This window comes from Hyaena hyaena, unplaced genomic scaffold (genome assembly GCF_003009895.1).
Source record: "Hyaena hyaena isolate Hyena2069 unplaced genomic scaffold, ASM300989v1 scaffold_699, whole genome shotgun sequence".
In the NCBI taxonomy this organism is placed as follows: domain Eukaryota; kingdom Metazoa; phylum Chordata; class Mammalia; order Carnivora; family Hyaenidae; genus Hyaena; species Hyaena hyaena.
Genome location: NW_024081332.1, coordinates 942,615 through 962,661, shown reverse-complemented (window position 1 = coordinate 962,661; position 20,047 = coordinate 942,615).

Below are 20,047 nucleotides of genomic sequence, written 5' to 3'. Positions count from 1 at the left end.
GGGCCCTCCTGAAAGCTTATTACAGTTCTTTGAATGATCTATCCACTTAGCCTGCGAAGGGGAGGTTTCATCTGCGTCAGATCCTCATAAGAATGTCAAGAGCTTTGACCTCTCCTTTAGAGGAAGTGGTTTCCAAATCTAATTTCTTTTCCCCATACTTGATTCCTGTTGCAGATTTGGTGCCCTGAATACCCAATGCAAGAGTATCCTGGGGACCAATTCGTACAGAAGGGAAAGGAAGAGAGCAAAGCTGGAAGGAAGGAGAGGTCCAGCTGTGGTGCAGGTCCAGTGACAGACAGTCTTGGCCAATGCCCTTGAGAATCGCCCCGAATCGGGCAAAATGGTCAGGCTTCTATAACCCCACATGGGTTGTCACCAAAGTGTGAGTAAGATCATGGTTGAGGGGCGCCTGGGTGGCTTAGTCGGTTAAGCATCCGACTTTCGCTTAGGTCATGGTCTCACGGTTCATGGGTTCGAGCCCTGCGTCAGGCTCTGTGCTGACTGCCAGCTCAGAGCCTGGAGCCTGTTTCAGTCTGTGACTCCCTCTCTCTCTGACCCTCCCCTGCTCACGCTGTCTCTCTCTCTCTCTCTCTCCCCTAGAAATAAATAAAACATTAAAAAAAAAAAAAAAAAGGATCATGGTTGAGGCAGCTGTTTGCATTCAGGAAATTCCTGAAAGTGTTGGGGGAGCTGAGAGATAGCTAAAGACTCTCAACCCACAGCACTCCCAGTAGGAGGGTGGCATGTCCTTCATTGGAGGGGCATCTGGGTGGTGCATCACAGTACCCACCAGATGCCCCTTTCCGGGAGAAAGTCTGATAAGAAAGCAAGACTCAGTCCTCAGCAAAACAATAAAGAAGACAGCTTGATTTGGGTGTTCCTCTTTTCCCCTTCTTGTGAAGGCTGACTCCGTTCCTTTTCCCTAGGGAGCCAGTGCTTTCATGCAGCCCAGTGCTCGGTCTGGCCATTCTCTCACCACCTCTAAGGACTTCTGCAGACATTGCCCTGTTTCTCAGGGATAAAATAAACTAGGACTTTGGCCTAGTTTGATAGTCCCTCTCACATTACATGTTTCTTGTACATTTTAACAGATTGTCTATGTCTTCACACAAATTAATGATTCATGTTGAGAATTTCTGGAATTATAGTCAGGAAAGCTGTTTTTCCACCCACCTCTGATCCTTCTTTTCCTTCTTTACCAGACACAGCTTCTAGAAGTTCTGTGTGTATGTATTTTTTAATTTTTTGTAGCAGATGAAAATCTAAGATACCCGGAAAGAACAAGATTCCCTGAGACTCTGGAATGTAGCTGAAAACATTGTGACATTGTTTCCCACCCTACAGTTTAGTAGAGGGGCAAAGAAGAGTCCCAGGAATTAGTACTAAATAGAAAAGCCGTGGGGCCCATGGAAGAGAAAGAGAGGGATCTTGGGAAGCTGGATGTAGCCTGAGAAAGGACTCCAAGGTGGAGGAGAGGGACCCATTTGCCTGGAAGACAAAGCACTCCAAAAAAACAACTCCAACAGCTACCAAGTTATGGCGGCTCTAACTCGGGCTCCCATCATTCATCTGTGTTCGGCATTTTCATTGCCTGCGGCTATGAAAACTGCCTTTCATTGGGGCTTCATGTTATTTGTGCAGTAAGTGGAGAGTGTAGGGCTTTGAAGTCCGACATCACCTGACAGAAGTTGAAACGATATGCATGGACTCAAAAGGATGGACACCTTTCGATCCATTGTCTGACATGTCTTCCAAACTGTTATTTCATACTCTAGAAAGATGAACCTTTATTTAACTTAGTTTCACAGTTAAATAAAATAGTATACTTGTTCAATATATATTTTGGAGATAATTTCTACTTAGGGATTGATTCTTTTTGATATCTTCCAAGTGTTCTCCAAGGTTAACACATTATTTTTGTACCAAAAAAAGACATAATCAGTAGTTTTGGTTTTTTATAAATGAAATCATGTGACCAGGACCCAGATCCTAGGACTCTTAACTTGTAGATTTTTGTCTGGTAGAGATGTAAATAGTTTCTATTCAGCAGGAAACTCAACCCCAAAGTGTCTGGTATCGTCGCCCTGTTGGATATTTCCCAGTTCTACATGTCACTTGGAAATCTCTGTGCCTCATTTTCCTCTCTTATAAGTAAGGATAATAGTACTTATCTCGTAGGTTTGTTGTGTGGATTAAATGAGACACTCCATGTAAAACACTTAAAGAAGAGACTATAATAGATAGTAAGCCTGTTATTATTACAGACTCATTTAATGGAAAAAGCTAGGGCATATCCTTCAGGTATAGCTAAAGTAAGTCACGAGGTCTTGCGTCCTCACAACTCCACCCAAATCCCTCACTAAGAGAATGCTTCTGTCTTGGCTCCTCTAGCAAGAACATTGGGACTAACTGTTGCAAAGACTCATGTGTACTTATCGGTACAGGTGCCAGTGGGGCAGAAGGCAGCAGGCAGCAGGTGCTCTAGGCAGAGGAAAGGCACACAAGAGACTCCATACCCTGGAATCTATGTCCTACTATCATGGACTAAGACCCTAAAGTCATACAAACTCCAATAGCCCTGCTTATTTCAACTTCATGATTTTTTTTAATGTTTATTTTTGAGAACGAGAGAGACAGAATGTGGAAGGGGAGGGGCAGAGAGAGAGGGAGACACAGAATATGAAGCAGGTGCCAGGGTCCAAGCTGTCAGCTCAGAGTCCATTGTGGGGCTCAAACCCACAAACCATGAGATACTGACCTGAGCCGAAGTTGGACACCCAACCGACAGTTACCCAGGTGCCCCTCTACTTCATGATTTTATGCTAAGACTTTCAAGTGCTTAATAGCAGCTAAAATGGCATCTTTCCTTTAAAATGTTTCTCTATGAACTTAGCCCAAAGACAGGCAAGATGAAATGGTAAATGGAAAGGAAACAAGATTTAAATTGAAAAACAAGTGAAAATATCCCCTACATGTTCACCCACCCAGTTCTGGTAAAAGGACACAGCTCACAAACATATAGAACACAATATACATGGGCTTCACCATCAGACAGTCCAGAGCTCAGATCTCTGCCCTGGTACTCACAGCAGTATCACCTTGGAAAAACTACCTAATCTCTCTGAATCTCAGATTCCTCACTTATAAGTAATGAAACTCAAGGAGCAACTCATATTCCCTGCTTTGTTCCCCATAAGCAGGAAACAGCAAGGAGATCAGACATTCAGGTCTACTTCCCATTCTGTTTCTCTGAATGTTTCTAGCAGTCTTACGGGAGCACGAAATGATCCAGATGGCCCTGTTACCCTAACAGAAATAGGTGACAGCAGTCCAGGCTGTGGAAGTCCATGTTCTCAGGCAGCACTGATTGCTAAGCCCCCTCTCCTACTGAGCAGTGCCACATGACCCTGGAGTATTGGTTCAAGACTGGTCCAGGTATCTCCCACCTTCCTCTATTTCTGGCGACCCACACTTCCCAAATAATTGTCCCTCCTTTACACCTGCCTCTAAGAGAGGTCACATCCTGTGATCCCAGATTGGTCCACCCTACCCACCTAAGGGAGGCTCTTTTCAAAGGATCCCAGGTGATTTCCTGCCTCTGCCATGACATAGGTGGCAATTTCTCTTGCTAAGAAGAGGAGAACGCTCCCCCCACCAACACACACATACACCCACATATACTTTCACAGACTTAATCTCTGGAGAATACCCCTCTTGTATGGCTTCCACAAACCATACATTTGTTATATATAAAATATGGATCATAACACCTACTTGCCAGGGTTATGATAAAGAATAGAAGAAACAATACATACAAAAAGTACATTGCACATTTCCTGACACATAAAAGTAAGTGTTAGTTCACCTTCCCTCTGACCCAATTAGTTATTTTTATGGTGGTATTGACAACAACAACAACAAAAAAAAAGGCTAACATTTAAGTAATGCCTCTGAGTAAAATAGATGACCCAAACTTTTTGATTTTCCTGAAAGTGAAATGAAACCAGATAGGCATGCACTTAATGTATCAAGCTATTGAACACAGTCAAATCATTTTTAAAAAGATAGACAAAGAGGGGCGCCTGACTGGCTCAGTCGGTAGAGCATGTAACTCTTGATCTCAGGGATGTGAGTTCAAGCCCCGTGTTGGGTGTAGAGATTACTTAAAAATCAAATCTTTAAAAAATAATAAAATAAAAAGATAGAGTACAGTCTGGTGCCCCCGCCCCCCCCCCCCCGAGGAAGCTGAGAGCAGGTTGCATTCCTGAAGCCTTAAGCCCATGGGGATTTGTCCAGCCCAGTTGACCTCACTCATGACAGTCAGCAACCCCATATTTTCAGCTCTGTTTTTTCTAACAACTACTGTCCAGAGGGCAGCTCCTTGGGGCAGACTTGAATGCCTCCCATCAGAGTCTGGCAGATGTGGCTCCGAATGGCACTCTAAGCTGTGCAGTCAAATTGATCTCATTGTCAGAGGCAATCACAGTGTTCCAAAAGCACGGCCTCAATGTAGGGCCTGCAAACGGGATTCAGGCCCCCAGGAGAAAGCAGTTAAAAACACAGGTGTCAGAAAAGAGAGAGGTGGCAGTGAGGGCCAGGTGGCTCTTCTCGCATTCCATTTTATTCTGAAAGTTAGAGCTGGGGAAGCAAAACCTCTCTGTCAGAAAAGCAATATAGGGACAAGAGTAAGGAGAAAGGACATGCCCTAGGCCATATATTTAGAAGAGAACAGACCAAGGATTAGCACCCACATCTCTTAACCTTGATTCCATCCCCTCTGGGTCAAAGCAAAGCTGAAGCCAATAGAAACCGCTGGGGCATTCACTCAGGGATGCTTCTTCAGGACTGTCTAAGCTATCAGAATCTCATAAATGAGGCATTTCAGGAATTTGTATTTTTCAAAAGCTCCCCCAACGATCCTCATGAAGGCCCTGGCATTTGGCAACACTCTTTTGCTTTTGACAGCTTAGGAGTTCATACCTGAAGCCCTGATTATACTCCTATGCCTGTTGCATACTACAAGTCAGCAGTGTCAGCAGGTATTGAGAACAACAGAATGTTGCAAAGAGAAGCAGTGTTTCAAAGTATTTACCAATTGGGAAACAATTAGAAATTGGCTCAGTCATGTTGGGTTGGTCTATCTCTCTCTCTTTGCTTCCTATCCCTCTGCCCCCACTGTCCCTCCTCCCCAGCCATATACAGTCATCTATCATGATCATGAGAGAATGAGAAAAAGGAGAGCAATTTTTTTTTAACTTTTATTTTGAAAGAATTATAGGTTTACAGGAAATGCAATGATAGTTCAGGAGGTGGAGGATGCATTGTTACCACTGAGTGGTGGTGAAAGTTCTAGCTTCCCACTTGGCCAATTCTGACCCACCCAGGAAAAGAGAGGGAAGGGTGCCTCATTACTGCTTGGTGGGAATGGAAGTCTGGTGTCCCACATGGCTTTCACTGATACCCTTTTGGGGGAGGAGGAACTTTATTATTACTGAGTAGAGATGAAAGTGCCAGCCCTCCACCAGATCTTCTTGTGGCAGGGTGGAGGGGAACACCTTGAGAAAGGATGGAAATTTAGGTCACCCACTTGGCCTTTGTTGACAGGACTGGGGATGGGCCATGTTTTTTTCCATGGTGTTTGTCTAGGGTAGAGTGCTCTCTTCATCTGTTCAGAGTACTATAGAAGAGTATCATAGACTGGGTAGCTTATAAACAAGAGAAATTTATTTCTCACAGTTCTGGGGGCTTGGAAGTCCAGGATCAAGGGTCTGGCAGATTCACTGTCTGATGAGGGCTTACTTCCTGGTCATAGACAGATATGTCCCTTTGCTCAAACATCTTCAATCACTGTAGGATAAATGTCTGTGAGATACTATGTACTAAAAGAAGAAGTGAAAGCTGTGATTTTTATACAATATCAACTTGGTGAGATAAAGTAGAAAATATTTTATCTTAACTGCTAGCACTTCTGTGAGTTTACCCCAAACTCACTTTTCTGCCTCATTTCCCGTTACAGACATTAGCTTATCCTACACACATCTTTACACTACTTAACCTCTCCAATATATCCTAATATTTTCACAATTCTGTCAATTGTACCTTTGCTTTAATTATAAAATATAAGGACTCCGATGCCTTGAGAGGTCATCAGTGGGAAATAAGCCTTAAACAGAACCAAGATAAATTTGAAATATAAGGAAAATGTAAGAAGCCATTAAAGTCTCGCCTGGAACCCCCATCATTGATTCCTGAAGCTACCCCTTTCCAGCTATACTCACCCCTCAGCCTGCAGACTGCCTGTCTGTTACTTCCCACACCTCAAGCTTCCTGCTGTTTACTCTAACCTGCTGTCACCTAGGAACAGTTGGGGGAAAGGAGGGAGGGGAAAGTGCACACTGCGATTGCCCAAGGCCTTAATCTTCCTTACCACTTTAAGCTGGAAAAAGTACAGAAAGGACTTCCAAAGGGAGGTACCTAGAGCTTGATAAGTAGCTAAATTATCTTGTCTGCTGGTTAATAGCTAACTGGCTTTCCTCCTTTATGGCCCATGCAGACTTGGCTATCTTCCAGGTCTGCATGGCTGTTTGCCTTTCCCATGCAAGAAAGGAGTTTTCTTTCACTGCAAATGCAATATAGGAACATAACACTGAGCAGACAAAGAACAAATGCCAAAGGAAACCTGTTCTGCAAAACTATCTGGACTCAGTGGTTGAGAAGGAATGTGATGATTAGAACCAATCGATCACTAATTCATTCAACAAATATTTATTCAGGATCGCCTGTGTGTCTGGACCGATGCTCAGTAGTGAGTTCAGTGGTGAGCAAGGAAGCTTTTTGAAACCTGGAAAGGTGTATACTCCAGCTGGGGGCGCCACAGGAGCCAATAGTAGCCAGGCCTCAGGTAGGACATTTTCCTTAGCTTCAGACAGGTTTTTATTTCTCTTTATTCACCGTGGACAGAAGTGGCAGATAGAGTCTGGGACACAGGAGACCTGACATTTGATCCTGGTACTGATTAAGACTTTTAAAGGTAAAATTTTCTTCAAAAACATTTTTTTTCATGTTTCTTTATTTTTGAGAGACAGAGTGCAAGAGGGCAAGGGGCAGAAAGAAAGGGAGACACAGAATCTGAAGCAGTCTCCAGGCTCTGAGCTGACAGCACAGAGCCCAATGTTGGGCTTGAACTCACAAACCATGAGATCATGACCAGAGCTGAAGTTGGACACTGAACCAACTGAGCCACCCAGGTGCCCCACAATTTTCTTCATGCATTAAGTCTCCCCATCTGTCAAATGGTAACATGTATTTTTTCTGCCCTTCCTACACTGTTCAGCACTATTTTGAGGATCAAATATGTACAATAATAGAAGGTTCCTCAGTCAGTTAAGCATCTAAGCATCATGGATGATGATGCTCAGGTCATGATCTCACAGTGGTAAGATTGAGCCTGCATGAGTCTCTAAGCTGGGTGTGGAGCTTGCTTAAGATTCTCTCTCTCTCTCCTCTCTCTCTCTCCCCCTCCCCCACTTGCACACATGCACACTCTCTCAAAAAATAAAAAACAATAAATACATTTTTAAAAAAGAAGATGCTGAATACATGGATATTATCACATTATCTAAACACCTGAAATTCAGGCACAGCAGTTATAAGTGACACTGCCTCGCCTATATAATGAATGGATGAGAAAACTCAACTTATCCTTGCCGGCTTGAGAAACTACAGCGTTATCCATGCCTCATAGCCACACGGAGTCTGGTTTGTACTGTTTCCCTGGCTGACAAAAAGCAGTTCTTGCAGAGCCAGAGCCATTGCCTCTGATCCTTGCATAATGCAGACAGAACTCAAATTTATTTCCTGCACTAAAGCAACAGACAACAGAGGAAAGATTTGTGGCTAAACCCCAAGCATTAGCAGATACTCAACAAATGATGCTAATGGAGCTGCCTATGAATTAGGGACCTGAAGCCTGCCCTTGATGAAATCCTGCTAGACTTTCACCAATGTGATTTGGGCCCATTGAGAGAAGCATCCAGAGAGCAAGGGCAGCCCCCTCTCCCAGGTCAGCAAGGAGAACTGAGGTCAGCCCTGACAGCCTGACGCTGAGGTCTTTAGACCTGGTGCTAAGTCCCTGTCTGTGACGAAAACTACAGAGAGGAAAGTTCATCTCTGGGGACAAACACCCTACTCTAGGACATCCTGACCCTGTGTGATATGTATATGGGTCAAAGCTGTCTTTTTAAAGGAGTTCTGTCTCTCATCTTCTTTGTTATATGATACACTCTAAAGACTCCAGCCCACTTTTATACTCAGTTTGGGGAATATAATTTGGGTATTTTGTTCTGAAACATGAAAAGAAAATTATCCCAAGAAAATAATTCACATGATTGTCATCCATTATTTAAATATTTCTTGAAAGCTTAGGCTGCCTTCCCCAACTAGTCAGAGGACTGGAGCTACATTTTATAGTTCTTTTGGGTATCTGCCTTCCTACATCTCCCCCCCCCACCCTCACTCCTACCCCTGTGTTATGTACACAATAAGCAGTTAATAAATCCTTGTTAATAACTAACTGAATGTGCTATTCTTCCAGACAAAAACTTGAATGTTTATAAGCAACCTTATTCATTATAGCCAAGAAGTGGAGACAACTCAAATGCCCATCAATTGATGAATAGATACATAAAATGTAGTATACACACACACACACATATATACACACACAATGGAATATTATTCAGCAATAAAAACAAATGAAGTACTGATACATGCTACATTATGGATGAGTCTTAAAAACATTGAACAAAGGGAAATAAACCAGTCACTAAGGCCCATATGTTGTATGATTCCTTTTATATGAGATATCCAGAATAGGCCTATCTACAGAGATGGAACTAGGTTGGTAGTTACCCAGGGCTAGAGGAAATGGGAAGAATAGGGGATGACAGGTAAAGGGTATAGGGCTTCTTTTTTGAGGTGTTTGAAGATGTTTTAGAATTGGGGTTCAGTTGGTTAAGCATCCAATTCTTGATTTTGGCTCAGATCATGAACTCAAGGTTTGTGAGTTCGAGCCTCACATCAGGCTCTGCTGACAGCATGAAGCCTGCTTGGGATTCTCTGTCTTCCTCTCTCCTGCTCTTCTCCTGCTCATTCATTCATTCTCTCTCTCTCTCTCTCTCTCTCTCTCTCTCTCTCTCTCTCCCTCTTTCTCTCAAAAATAAATGAATAAACATTAAAAAAGAAAATGTTCTAGAATTCATTGGTGATTGTTGCACAATCCTGCAACTACTAAAAACCATTGAATTGTACACGTTACGAGTGCTTGTATCGTATATGAATTATGGGTCAATAAAGGTGTTACTTTAAAAGAAGAACAATGCAGACATACTTACAAGGATGTGCACAGAAAAGTAAGAACTGGTCTGGATGCCCAAAGAGGGGAATACTAGGCAGTAATAAATGGCCACAAACTTAGTGGCTTAAAAACAACTCAGATTTATTCTCTTACTGTTCCGGAAGTCAGCAGCCTGCAATGAAGGTGTTGGCAGTGCTGTGTCTCTCATGGAGGCTGGGAGAGAGGACCCTTTTCTAGCATCTCCAGCCTACCCATATTCCTTGGCTCATGGCCCTTTCTCTCATCTTTTAAGTGTATCACACCCACCTCTGCTTCCTTACTTCCCTATCACTTTCTTTCTCTAACTCTGACCCTCCTGCCTCCTTCTTATAAGGACTCCTGTGATTACATTGGGGATGACTCAGGATACGTTCCTGCATCTCAAGATCCTTAATCACGTCTGCAAAGCACACTTAGGCATGTCATGAACCACCAAACTGTTTTTCAAAGTAACTGTGCTTTTTGGGATTCCCACCAGTGAGTGTGAGAGTTGCAGCTCCAGCTGTGTTTTCCGCATTGCACTCTGCTCGTTTGTTTCCTGTGGTGGGCATACTTGCCCACACAGCATCGTTTGGCCTTTTCTTCCCTGTCAGTAGAACTCTAATTGGGGGGTGGGGATGAGCAATATGTCTAGCCTTGGGTAGCGGATTATGATAGTTCCAAGCCATTTATGACAATCCTGTTCCCTACCTTCTCAGCCTCTCTTTCAGCTAGATGTAACAGGACCTTTGGGTCCTGTTCTGGCCAATGAGACATGAGGAGAGATATTATCTAATATAGAACCTTCTGGGAGAGCTTTTGCTTTTCTACTATAAGGAGACAAATACATCCTTTGACTCTTACTTCCTTACTTCTGTCTTGAATGTGGACATAATGGCTGGGACTGTAACAACACTATTGCCACCATAATGAAAAGGCCAAGAGAATCCTAGAAACACACAATATCAGTGACCCCCAATGACCCTGTTTGATTAAGCAACTGTTGAGGTGGTGTTCTCTTACCTGCTATTAAACACAACCCTAACTGATACGGCCTCTTCCCCTCACTAATGTGTGGAAGGCAAACACTGTTAGCTAATACACAGGATTTTCCTTTCTTCTCCTTCATCTTTGTTTTGTGGTCCAGATATTTGTCTTTCAGATATATTCCTTTAGAATTTATTACACTTGATCTTAGCCAAAAGGTCGAGAAGTGATTCCTTTAGAATTTACTTTGGGGAGGACCAGATCTCCAATTTGGAGAAGGGGGACCCCACTGTGATAGATTACAAAGAGTTAATGTATTCTGGGTCTGCCAAAAGCATCCATGTTCAATGAAATTTCATGTGTTTTTACTTTCATGAGTTGTGCAATCCTTATTTTAAACAGGGAAAACCAAGCTGACTTGGAAACTTTCTGTATGTAGAGTATGGATTAAAAAAGCAGAGATGTAAAAAAGGCAGTGCCATTCACGAGGCCTGCCAGGACAAGGTGGTTGCAAATGACAGAAAAATCTATTCAAACTTATGCTTTTTTTTTTTTAATTTTTTTTTTTTTATTTATTTAGTTTTTTATTTCTAGGAGAGAGAGAGAGACAGCGTGAGCAGGGGAGGGTCAGAGAGAGAGGGAGTCACAGACTGAAACAGGCTCCAGGCTCTGAGCTGGCAGTCAGCACAGAGCCCGACGCGGGGCTCGAACCCACGAACGCGAGATCATGACCTAAGCGAAAGTCGGACGCTTAACCGACTAAGCCACCCAGGCGCCCCTCAAACTTATGCTTTTTAAAAGCAGTGTTGGACTTTTCATTAAATCATACAACCAAACTTTAGAAGAAAAAAAAAAGAGAGAGAGAGAAATAATGGATCTTGTCATGAAAAGCCACTGGGGACTCTAGACTTGGAGTCCGTTTTCCATTTCTGTGTGGCCAACTGTGGCCTTCTCTTTCCAGAGGAGAATATAGCCTCCAGGACCTCCAGGCTCATATTCTAATAGCACCATGGCTAGAGAGGAATAGAAGATTCTCTCACTCAGATCCACTCTTTGAAATCCAAGAGAAAGCCTGATCATCTCACTCATATGCTTACCTCTCAATTTGGTTTTCCTATTTGAATATTTTGGTTTCTGTCTTTTATGTGAGAGATCGTCCATGAATTGACTAGCAATCCTTAGCCCTTACTTTTGAGAGGGAGGGTATAAAAACATGATTGGGGAGGGGCGCCTGGGTGGCTCAGTCGGTTGAGCGTCCGACTTCGGCTTGGGTCATGATCTCATGGTTCATGGGTTCGAGCACCACATCGGGCTCTGTGCTGACAGCTAGCTCAGAGCCTGGAGCCTGTTTCAGATTATGTAACTCCCTCTCTCTCTCTGACCCTCCCCTGTTTATGCTGTCTCTATCTCTCTCTCAAAAATAAATAAAATATTTTTAAAAAAACATGATTGGGGAGAGTCTGAGTGTCTCAGTCACTTAAGCATCTGACTTCTGATTTCGGCTGAGGTCATGATCTCATGGTATGTGAATTTGAACTCTGCATTGGGCTCTGCACTGACAGTGTGGAGCCAGCTTAGAATTCTCTCCCTCTCTCTGCCTCTCCTCTTGCTCATGCTCTTCCCCTCTCTCTCTCTCTCTCTCTCTCTAAGTAAATAAATAAAACTTAAAAATTTTAAAAACATGATTGGAACATCCACACACCCAGGTAGAGCTTATTCACTGTGAGGTTTATGACAAAGTTGATTTGGCTGACCCCACTTCATGGTAGAACCTCCACTGGCTGTGCATTCAGATCTTTCCCCTGGGGCTGCTAAGATTCCCCAGAGAAGACTCTTCTGGTCTCCTGCCTGGAGGTATCTAACTGCCAACATTTTGAAAGTAAGGTAACTAACTCATCCTGGTTTGCACAAGACTGTCCTGGTTTTAAAACTGAAAGTCCCAATCCTGAGAACACCTACAACCCCAGGAGAATTGAGATGGTTGCACAGACTCTGCCCTTATTCTGGGAGCTGAATAGCGAAAAAGGGTTGGGTGATCTCATCATCTTGTGTGTACACCTGTAGGTAATCCACTGTTTTCAGTCTAGTACCCTACCTTCATGTGTGCCTAGTGCCCCCCAGTCCAGACACCCTCTGTTTTACCCATTCCAGAAAATAAATTTCCAGTCTTCTGCTGGGATTGGGGAGGATAGCACAGACCTACAGAATGACCACTTCCTGAACAGACTGTCAACCAATTGCCTGTTCAAGTACCAATTCCAGAGCCTTTGGGGATTCCATAGTATTTCAGGTTGGTTATTATATTTCCCCATCATTTCTTAGAATCTACTCTTTTTGTGTTTGTTTAGTCACTTACCATCACATTTCTGCTTTCTAGGTCCAAATTTTTATAGCTATTGTCTCTCCTTCCATTCTCCTATTTATCTGAGTTTATAAGTTCAAAAAATTCCTTTAGTAGGACTTTAGAGGGAAATAAAAGTAATTAGGTATATTCAAAATGCCACATTTGCCTTCCAGTCTACAAGAGTAATCTTTCTAAACACATTATCCTTATATCTCACTCAGTGTCTTGGGGAATATAAGTCTCAGAGCTTCCTACTATTGTCCACTGTGTGTCACTGTCTACTATTTGAAATCATAACTTAGACTCTTTCTGGTATTAGCTTATTCATTTCCATCATGTCTTAACACAATAAAAAAAATTACACAGACTATAAAATCACAACAGAGGTAAAAGTTGACAGCAATGAGAAATTTCCTAGAAACTTAATCTACTCAACTCTTATGGTGCAAAAACAGCCATAGCAAATATGTAAATAAATAGGTGTGGCTGCAGTCCAGTAACACTTTATTTTTAAAAACAGGGGGCCATCTGGATTTGACCCATAGGACAGAGTTTGCTAACCTCTGCTCTACGCTATCAAGAGTCTGGTCCCAATTCCAGTGTGTGTAGATTTGTGGGGAGGAGTCCCACACCAACACAGAATACTCAGATATCTGATAGGTGTCCTACAATTCATCTCAACTCTGACACTACTTACCTGGAGATGTGTCAGATCCCATAGGTTAAGGACTCAGTCCCACAAGATTGCCCCTCCCCCCACCTCAACTTTAGTCACAAGTCCATGTTATCACCCATGCTTTTGATGGATCAGCTATATAGTGGAGGTTACAACAGCCCTCTCTTAAAGTTCAATTAATTTGCTAGAGTGGTTCGCATAACTCAGAGAAATATTTTACTTACTAGATCACCAGTTTATTATAAAAGGATAGAACTCAGGAGCAGCCTAATGGAAGAGATGCTTAGGGCAAGGTAGGGAGAAATCATGCAGAGCTTCCTGGTTCTCTAAGCATGCTACTCTTTCCAAATCTCCAACCATTCACCAAGCAGGGAGCTCTCTAAACCCTGCCCTTAGGGGTTTTATGGAGGTTTTACTATGTAGGTGTGATTGACGAAATTATTGGCCATTGTCAATTGATTCAACCTCCAACCCCTCACTCTTCCCCAGATGTTAGGGGGATGAGACTAGTTCCAACCCACTAGTCACAGAGCCCGTTCTCCTGGCAATCAGACCCTAATCCGTGCATTTGAAATGTCAACTCACTGGATACCTGGGTGGCTTAGTCAGTTAAGCATCCAACTCTTGGTTTTGGCTCAGGTCATGATCTCACAGCTCGTGGGTTCAAGCGCCCATGTCAGGCGCTGCACTGACAGTGCAGAGCCTGCTTGGGATTCTCTCTTCCTTTCTCTGTACCTTCCCTGCTTGCTCTCTTTCTTTCAAAATAAATACATAAACATTTTTTAAAAGTTTGAAATGTCATCTCATTAACCTAACAAAGGAAAGCTTTATGGACCTTATCACTTAGGAACTTCTGAAGGTGTTAGGAGCTCTGTTCCAGAAAGAGCGGATGAAGACCAACTATACTATTTCTTACTATCATAATATCACAACTATATAGAGACAATATATGTACACAGATTTAAACTATCCACATGGAATACACACCATATTTATTTTTTAGCAAAATTGGATAACACTGTGCAAAAATGTTCTGAAACATTTTTACTTAAGATATTGAGTACATTTCCCCATGTCATGTCAATACATACAGCTCTACTTCATTGCTTTAGTTGATTATACCTATTAAATGTGTACCATAGTTTGGGCATTATGTTATATTTTATTTAAATGTAGCTTTTATAAAAATCTATGTGCCCTTAAGTATTTTTAAAGTTGATTTCTAAAAGAGAAATTGCCCTCAAAGGGTATGTATAACTTTAAGAAATCAACAACTTCTGCTACGTTTTTCTCTGAAATGTTATGCCAATTTGAACTCCTTGGTCAAGAACCTTGGCCAGGCCCTGGGTGATTTAAATTCCTGGAGTTAGAGTTATAGAGTTAAAGTGTGGGGCGCCTGGCTGGCTCAGTTGATAGAGAGTGGGACTTTTGATTTTTGGGGTGTTAGTTCAAGCCCCACATTGGTTGTAGAGATTACTTAAAAATAAAATCTTAAAAAAAAAAAAAGTTAAAGGGTTATCATTATAGATGCCAGAATATTCAATGACTATGCAAGTGAGACAAATGGTCTAAGGGGTAGGTTAGTCAGCTCAGGCTGCTGTAGCAAAATACCACACTCTTAAACAATAGACAATTATTTTTCATAGTTCTGGGGGCAGGAAAGTCCAAGATCAAAAGTACTGGCCAATTCAGTTTCTAGTGAGAACTTACTTTCTGGTTTGCAGAGGTCAACATTCTGTCTTTCATGGTGGGGGGCGGGGGGGGGAGCGGAGTATGGGGGGAGATAAGAGAAAGAGAGAAACCAAGCCCTCTGGTGATTCCTGAAAACCACACTTTTGTGATCTCATATTAACCTAACGACCTCCTGAAGGCCCCACTTCCAAATACCATCACATTGAGGGTTAGAATTTCAACATATGAATTTTATGGGGACTCAATCATTCAGTCCATAACAGGGATGAGTTGCTGAGATTACTCAGAAATAAATAAATAAATAAATAAATAAATAAATAAATAAATAAATAAGTAAATGAATAAATATTCAGAGAAGGAGAACTGATCTGGGACTGAGCCAGGACTGGCTGCTTGTTCAGGTTGTTTTTTATTTTAAAGACAATAGTCAAGCACTCCCTGCCGGCACATGGGCATCTGTCATGGGGTTAGGCATGGGGAACTAAGGCCACACTGAGAAGGACAGGAAATGGGCGTCATTAAGCTGAGCTTGGAGACAAAGTCAGGACAGTGAACAGGCTGAGATCAGAGGCAGCAGGAAAGGTTTGGTGGTTTCCCCTGATGTTGTGGTTTCTTTACCTCAATACCCTGGGCTTGTCTCTTCACTCTGAAGAATGAAGAGGTGGACACCAAATAAAATGAGCAGCAGAAAAAGTTTATTAGAGTATAAGTTCAGAAAGTAAGAATAGTATGAAAGCTCTCTTTACAGAGAGGGGGCATTTGAAAGTGAATACCCACGACTATAGGCAAGGGTCTTCGTTTTATAAGGTTCTGGTCACCTTCCCTTCCTTTTCACCTTGTTCCTTCTCAGGCTCCGCCCTCATTGGCTGGACAACTCTAAGTGCTGGGTTGTCCATTCCTGATTGGCTCGATTCCATTGTGTGAAGAGTCAGACTATTGTCATACTGTCCTTCAGTATGTCCCTTGTGGTATACTTATTTTAGTTAGGTATCTTGATTGTCAAATTCCTGAGTGGAACCTGAGGTGGTGTAGATGGGGTCTGTTACATTCTTAAGAGGACCTTATGCCTGAGGGGGTCTGCTGTGGTCAAATCCTCCCTCCCAGCATTGTTCCAAAATATGTTTTTCCCCACCCAAGGACCTCAGGTCCCAACCTTTCCCTCTCAGCCTATTTTGTCCTACCTTTTCCCTATCATACTGACAGCCACTAAGGGGAGAGCTGTCTCTGCTAAATGATGTGGTCCTGGGAGAAGGGGGTGAGAGGGGCCAGAACCTGACTCCACTGGAAGCACAGGCCTCAAGTCCCTCAGCCCAGGACTCCCATGGCGGTCTCTATGAGCTCAGGACATCATCAGTGGTCACATGTGAATGACCCAAGGCCCTGGGGCCATCATCATTGATTTGTCTGCTGGATATAGATTCTCTATTATTCACCATTTAACAAAGATCCTGACTAATATCTGATTTTCAGGAAGAAAAAGGAGTCATTAATAGAATTTCTAGGTAAAGGAAGGTCATTTTCCTTCTATGTTCATTATGTCATGCCACATCTAGGATCTCACCAGCAGCTGTGAGAGCCATTTTTAATGTAGAATTCCTAGGAGTTCTGCAAAAATACCACATATAAAGGAACTGGAAGGTTGGGAGGGAGGGATTCAAAGAAGGAAGATTAAAGGGAGAACATTCCTCAAACAGTTTAAGAGATCAAACGTTTAAGAGATCATGGGGGCAGTTTGCAGCACTGTCAAGAAAGTAGGTTTGTCATCTACTAAAAAAGAATTTTTTGACACTTAGAACTTTCCAACCATGGCATACAAGTCGTACATTTCCTGTCACTGGAACTGATGAAAAATGAGAAGCTTGCTTTTCAGACACCATTGCTGCCTTGAGTATCCAGTGGACCTACTGGACACCCATTCTGTTTTCTATAATAACCCTGCTCAGATTTAATATGCAATGAACCATCTGGGAATGATTAAAATGCAGACGGACTCAGGAGGTCTGGGGAAGGACCTGAGATTCTGAATATCTAATGAGCTTCCAGGTAATGCTGATGCTGCTGGTCTGTGGACCACACCTTGCATAGCAAGGACCTGTGGCTGAGGCTCTCAGGCTTAGCTGTACGTTGGAATCACCTGGGGAAGGGGCACTAGGAGAAAAAAGTAATGATATCGGGGTCTCTCACTTGGAGAGTTTAATTAGCATGGAATGTGGCCTAGACATCAGAATTTTTCAAAGCTCATCAAATGGTCCTAACACGCAGATAAGTTTAAGGACCACTGCTCTTGGCCTTTCAAAATCATTCAACACTGGCTCAGAGATTACTTCTGCAAAGATCTTTAATTGAAATATAATTATCTGAGATCACTCATGCATAGTTAACTCAGGATCAACATTTTGGAGGAAAGCTGTGTAGCGCTGATTAATTCTCATAATTTGTGGGACCTTAGACCACAGAATGCCTCAAGTCCCTTCTGAATCTAAGAAACTATTTTTTAAATATTTTTTTTAAATTTATTTCTAGGAGAGAGAGAGAGACACACACAGCGTGAGCAGGGGAGGGTCAGAGAGAGGGAGTCACAGACTCTGAAATAGGCTCCAGGCTCTGATCTGGCAGTCGGCACAGAGCCCGACGCGGGGCCCGAACCCACGAACCGCGAGATCATGACCTAAGCGAAAGTCGGACGCTTAACCGACTAAACCACCCAGGAGCCCCCTGAATCTAAGAAACTATTGTCTAGATTAAAAATCTGTGATTCAAGAAGTCCTTCGGCAGTACATTCATTTGGCCACAAGGTGGTGATAAAGTAACAACATATGATACAACCAACCTCTCAGAGAGGTGTGTCCTATGCTTGCAGAGCATGTAGTTTCCAACACTGAGGGGACATTGGTCACAGACTTCTTTGGGAATCTAACAGCTATCGACAAATATACACCCACAGACGTGAATGAATACAGTTTTAAGCAGTTCACAGACCCTGAAATTAAACTGCAGCCAAGGTTAAAGATAAGTTACCCTCCCCCACTTCACCTCTCCATATAAATTACATGGAGCTTCTACCGCTCCCACCTCCATTCATCTTAGCAAAGGACTTACCTCTTGTTTCAGAGAGAAAATAGAAGAAATCAGACCCAAATCCACCAGTTTACCTAATCGACTCCCACTTTCCTTCCATCTACCTGGAATGGGATGCCTTTTCTTATTACCGAAAGCTAAGTTCTCTGCGAGGGCTCCTGATCCACTCGCCCTGGCCTCCCCCGGGCTCATGCATCCTGACTCCATGCTCATATTTTCTTGTGCTAATTTTAAAATAACTCATTTTTCTCAATACAAAGGCATATATGGTTTTTATTTTTAGATATACAGAATAGCACAGGGCATACCCATAAAGCTCTTATCTGTATGTTTTTATTCCATATAGTTGCTGAGTTTATATACATTCTGTGCTTGTAAAAATGTGATCTTGTTATACAAACTGTTTTATGAGCTATTTAATTAACATCTTTCCATCTTCGTACATTTTCACTGGCAGATATGGTGCTTAATCAAACATGCTCATGTGATTCATCTACAGGGATTTTAAAGCATACATTTGGGTGCCAATTAAAAAGATTCTTATTTACCAGGTCTGGTGTGAAGCCTGGAAAACTGTATATTTAAAAAGCCTTGCTTATGCCTTTGAAGTGGAACACTAGGAATATAATTTTTAATTCAATTCTGTTGAGTTATAATTTACATACAATAAGATGCACACCTTGTAAGATTTACAGTTCAATGAGTTTTGACAAGCTTATACACCTCTGCAACCACCACCATCACCAAGATATAAAACATTTCCATCACACCAGAAATTGTCCTTTTTCTTCTTGCCAATCTTCTAGATCCCAGTCCTGGCTCCAGGCAACAATGGATCTACTTCCTGTCTCTATAGATTATATTAGTCTTTCCCAGAGATTCATGTGATTAGAATTAGACACTAGGTATTCTTTTGTGGCTGGCTTATTTTGCTCCATATGTTTTTCAGATTCAACCAGTGTTACAAGTACCAACAGTTTGTTCCTTTCTATTAGTGAGTAGTACTCCAAGGTATGGATGTGCCAAAATTTCCCTATCTACTCAGCCGTTGGTTGACATTTGGGTTGTTTCCCAGGCCTTGACTGTTATAAATAAAGCTGCTAGGGACACTCATGTATAAGCCTTTCATTTCTCTTGGTAACTATTTAGGAATTGAATGCCTGGGGCATGTGGTGATTGTATTCCTACTTACTTGGCAATGTACTGGTTGTATGTCCTTGGGAGAGCAACTTTACTTCCCTGAACCTTAGTTTAAAATGGGATTATCAACCCAGAATTTTAAGCCCAGGATTCTCTACCACAAGCTATTAGGGAATATGTGGAGCAATAAAAACAAGTTGGCAAGATGGCTTTTTATAAGCTCAGAAAATTAGGACAATAACATGTTTTTATGAGTAGACATAACTGTAACTTAGTTACTACTAAGTTACAAGCATTACTACTAAGTAAGCATTACTGAATAGCTAGAGGTCTGATATTAGGACAGAACTGAGCAGGGAGGGACATGTTAGGGGTGATAATATGGGCAAACTAGCAGAATGTGAAATTAGAATTGTGGCCATAGGCCCAATGATGATCCTTGGAAAGACACATGGCCTCTGGCTCCCAAACTCTCCCCACTCCCTGGCGTGCTGTCCACCTCCCTGTAAGAAGGCCTGTCTCTTTCCACACCTGCAGTCCCTCACTGTGAACTCCAGGCTGCATTTGCTGTGTATAGCAATGCTCTTCCATACAGAGATGTTCATATCTAAACTTGCACAGGACCACCAAACCAGGTGCACAAGGGAATAAAACAACTTATCCAGAGCTTCTATGCTGTGTTGTGCACTCCCCAGAGGTCTCTCAGAAACCAGGTACTATAGCGGGATATTTCTCTGTCTCTCTTGAATCTCTAGTC